We start from the raw sequence: 4238 nt of genomic DNA on the forward strand, positions 1-4238 counted from the left end.
ACTTGAGCCCATTATTCCGTGTCCTGCACTCTGGGATGATCAAGAAGAGATGCTGGCCTTCCTCTCTGTGATAACCTTTCAAGTACTTGAGGAGCGCTATCTTATCTCCCCTCAGTTTTCTCTTCTCAAGGCTAAACATGCCCAGTTCTTTCAATATCTTTTCGTAAGGCTTTGTTTCCAGTCCCCTGATCATCTTTGTTGCCCTCCTCTGAACCCTCTCCAGTTGGTCTGCATCCTTCTTAAAGTATAGTGCCCATAACTGGACACAGTACTCCAGATGAGGCCTAAACAGTGCTGAGTAGAGGGGAACTAGTACTTCACGTGATTTGGAAGTTATGCTTCTATTAATGCAGTCCCAAATAGCATTTGCCTTTTTTTGCAGCCACATCCCATTGTTGGCGCATATTCAGCTCGTGATCAACAACAATTCCAAGATCCTTGTCACCTGTATTGTTGAGCCCATCTATTGCTCATCTTGTAACTGCATTTGGTTTCTTTTTCCTAGGTGCAGATCTTGGCATTGATCCCTATTACATTTCATTCTGTTATTTTCAGCCCAGTGCTCCAGCCTATCAAGATCACTTTGAATTTTGTTTCTCTTCCAGGGTATTAGGTATCCCGCCCAATTTTGTGTCACCTGCAAATCTGATAAGCATCTCCTCTTCCAAGTTATTAATAAAAATGTTGAAGAGCACTGGGCCCAGGACTGGGCCCCATGGTGCCCCGCTCCTCACTACTCCCGTTTGGGAAAATCCCATTGATAAGCACTCGAGTCCGATTCTCTAGCCAACTGTGGATCCACTCGAGAGTTGTTTCATCTAACCCACTTTTCACTAGTTTGCTCATCAGGATATCATGGGGCACTTTGTCGAAAGCTTTGCTGAAGTCGAGATATATTACGTCCACAGCATTCCCACTATCAAGAAGGGAGGTTACCTGATCAAGGAATGAGATCAGATTTGTCTGGCACGCTTTGTTCTTGACAAATCCATGTTGGCTTTGAGTAATCACTGCATTGTTGTCAAGATGCTTACAGATGGATTGCTTTATAATCTGCTCCAGAGTTTTCCCAGGGATTGATGTCAGACCGACTGGTTTGTAGTTCCCAGGTTCCTCCTTTTTGCCCTTTTTGCAGATAGGGACATTAGCCCTCCTCCAGTCATCTGGCACTTCACCCGTCCTCCATGATTTCTCAAAGTTAATAGGCAGTGATTCTGAGAGTTCTTCTGCCAGTTCCTTTATTATTCTAGGATGCAGTTCATCTGGCCCTGGAGGTTTGAACTCATTCAAAGCTCTTCCTCCTCCTCTGGCTGGCCTCACTAGCAAAGCGCCATGGCATCCAGCTGAGCCTACCGGCCTCACGCACAATTTTAAAAGAAAAAAAAATGCACTTATATTTTGAGTAGTAGAGATCTGAACCAATCAGATGCTGCCAGGGGGTGGGCCTTGCCCAATGAGTACACATCCTAGTTTTACTGCTTTTCAACCTTAAGTGAGCAGGCACAGGTTACAGTTGCTGGGATGAAGGTAAGACACTCTGTACAATATTAGGCACTACTTTTAATTATTGCATCTCTTCCAAGGCGTGGTGCTGCATGTTGTGTATATATATGTATATATACATATACGTATATATGTGTATGGCTGCTACATGTGTCTTCAAATGGCACGGCCTGGCAACGTTGTGTGCTCCTGCATATTTGCATGTGGCATGATCCTGCATATTGATGTGCATATTTGCATGTGCCATGCTCCTGAGTTTCTGCATGTGGTATATTAGTGTATTTGTTTGCAAACATCATGCTGCATGTTTGCTCATGTGTGTTTGCATGCAGCATGCTCTTCCAGATGTGCTCATGCTGTATGTGGCATGATCCTTTGCCTGTGCACCCTCACAAACATGTAGCAGTATGCCACACACCAACACGTGATTTGCAATCAAATTATCATACTCTAGGGTATTAATACAAGAGGCTTCATAGGTACAGGATATGAATTGACTATCCCAGAGCAGCACAAACTCGGAGTGGTGGGTAGTTGCAACACAGATGCGGTGGCCAGGACTCATTTTACAGCAGCCCTGTTAACTTAAAGCAGTCTTCCCAAACCTGATGCCCTTCAGGTATTTTGGGCTTCAATTCCCATCAGCCCCAGCCAGTATGGCTAAGGGTCAGGCATGCTGAGAGTTGTAGTCCAAAACCTCTGGAGGGCAGCAGGTTGGGAACTTAAAGTAGCCCAAGGACTCAGAAGCTAACAAGGATCCTGTAATTATTGCTCTAAGGCAGAGGTGGGCCACAAGTGGCCTCTGCTGCTCCGAAATGGTAAAAAAAAAAAAAAAAAGCATATGTAGCAGCGATTTTGCCCTTTTAAAAATATTTTTGTGCTCCAGAGCTACTAAGAAGCACCAAAGGGATCAACATTAGCTTGCAAACAAGCTAGCTTTGATCCTTTTGTCATTCTAGACATGATTTTAACAATTATTTTTTGTGTGCCATAGGGGTGGAAAAGAAGTGCGGCCTATAGAGCGGGTCTGGGGGCTCTAAGGACCGATCCTGTGTAGGAGAGACAGGAATCTGCCTCTCTTATTCAGGCAAGAAAAACTGACAGGCACTCCCCACCCATCCCCTCCAAAGGGCAATTCGAGGGAAAACATAACCTGCAACCCTCTAGTTTCACCACTGCTACTTTTTCTCATAATCAGTGAGGAAAGAGACATGCAAGTCAGTCTTTCTTTACTCAGATAACACGTTCCAGGTGGAAGGCAGATAATCCCAACTTTCAGGGGCTGCTGAGGCAGGACTTGTTCATAGCCCTCTTTCAACAAAATGCTCCCGTGCTGAGGGGACCAAGACAGCTGGTCACTAGCCTCTCACTGGTCACTGCCCCTCCCCCACCTGCCCAGTCAGCGACAGTCTGACACTAACACCACCCCCAGCACCTTCCTGGTCTCCCCGCACCCCGTGTCCCCTGCATCCCGTGCACTGTGGAGTAGGAGCTCCTGGCAGCAGCATCCTCATTGCCGGAATCACGCACACACAACCACCCCCCTTCCAAAGGCATGGGGAAGGGCTTTTTTCAGAGGGTGACCTTAGGTACTATCCTCCAATTCTCGCCAGAAATTCTAAAAAAATGCAGCAGCTCAGCAACCTCCTATTGCCAATCTGCCAATCAAAAATAACCCCACCCTTCCAGATGGATGGGTAGGGCTGGGCATCACTGAGGGCAAATGGAAATAATTACGTGGTCATTCGAGCCAAGAGGAATCACCCTGGCCGTGCCGTGGGGCTGGCTCATGTATGCAGCAACTGTGTGCTTGACTGAGAGAGGGAGAGCCAATGCAGCAGCTCTCACTGCAAACCATGGTGCGCTGCTGCTGCTACATTTAAATTTATTTAGTTATTTATGGGGATGGGGGGTGCCTACCAGTAAAGATAATTTCCTTCCCTCTCCACAAATTTTTCAAAATTAATTTCCCTCTTCTGTGGTGTGGGCATGCACAATTAGTATTTTTGCCCCCCACCCCCGCGATTCTGATGACTGCAAACCACATCCTGGTCTCCCTGCTTTCTATTTCTGCTCTGTTTTTGTGTCCTCTCCCCCTGCACACACCTCTTTCTCCATGCAATTCTCCTCCCTACTTTGGTTCTATCTTGACTTTGCTCCATTTTCACATCCTCTCCCCCACCCCGCTTTTTTTGGATGTATTTCTCCTCCTTGCCTCAGTGGACTGCAGCATTGGCCAGACAGAAGGTAAGTTTTTGATTTTAAGGCTTGGGGTGGCTTCTAGGGTTTGTAATGTTTTTAAAGGCTTGGGGTGGTCTCCAGGGTCTGCAATGTAAGGCTTGGGGTGGTGTCTGGGGCCTATAATCTAGTTTTTAAGGCTTGGGTGGTGTCTAGGTTTTGTAGGGCTTTTTTATTCAGAAAGGTTGAGGTGGCATGCCTCAGTTTTCATTTCCTGTGCAAAGGTTTGTCGCAAAATGCAGAGTGTTGTATGGGTTGCTGGGGTGTGGCTGGCCATTCCGCTTCTGGTGAGCCTTTGGTTCTTCCCTGCCCCAACTCTCGGTGTGCACCAACTTCTATTGGAGGGGACAAACTGAGTTTTTCTACAGAATCTGACTGGTTGACACAGAGTCCTGCCCTCAGTAAAGCAGCAGTCACCCCATATTATACCTCAGTGTTTTCTAGGGCAGTTCTAGCAAATGCATGTGCCCACCATATGAGACTTTATACAGTCAATA

Source organism: Heloderma suspectum, chromosome 4, assembly GCF_057233095.1.
Source record: "Heloderma suspectum isolate Gila_16-S chromosome 4, 16-S_ref, whole genome shotgun sequence".
Classification (NCBI taxonomy): domain Eukaryota; kingdom Metazoa; phylum Chordata; class Lepidosauria; order Squamata; family Helodermatidae; genus Heloderma; species Heloderma suspectum.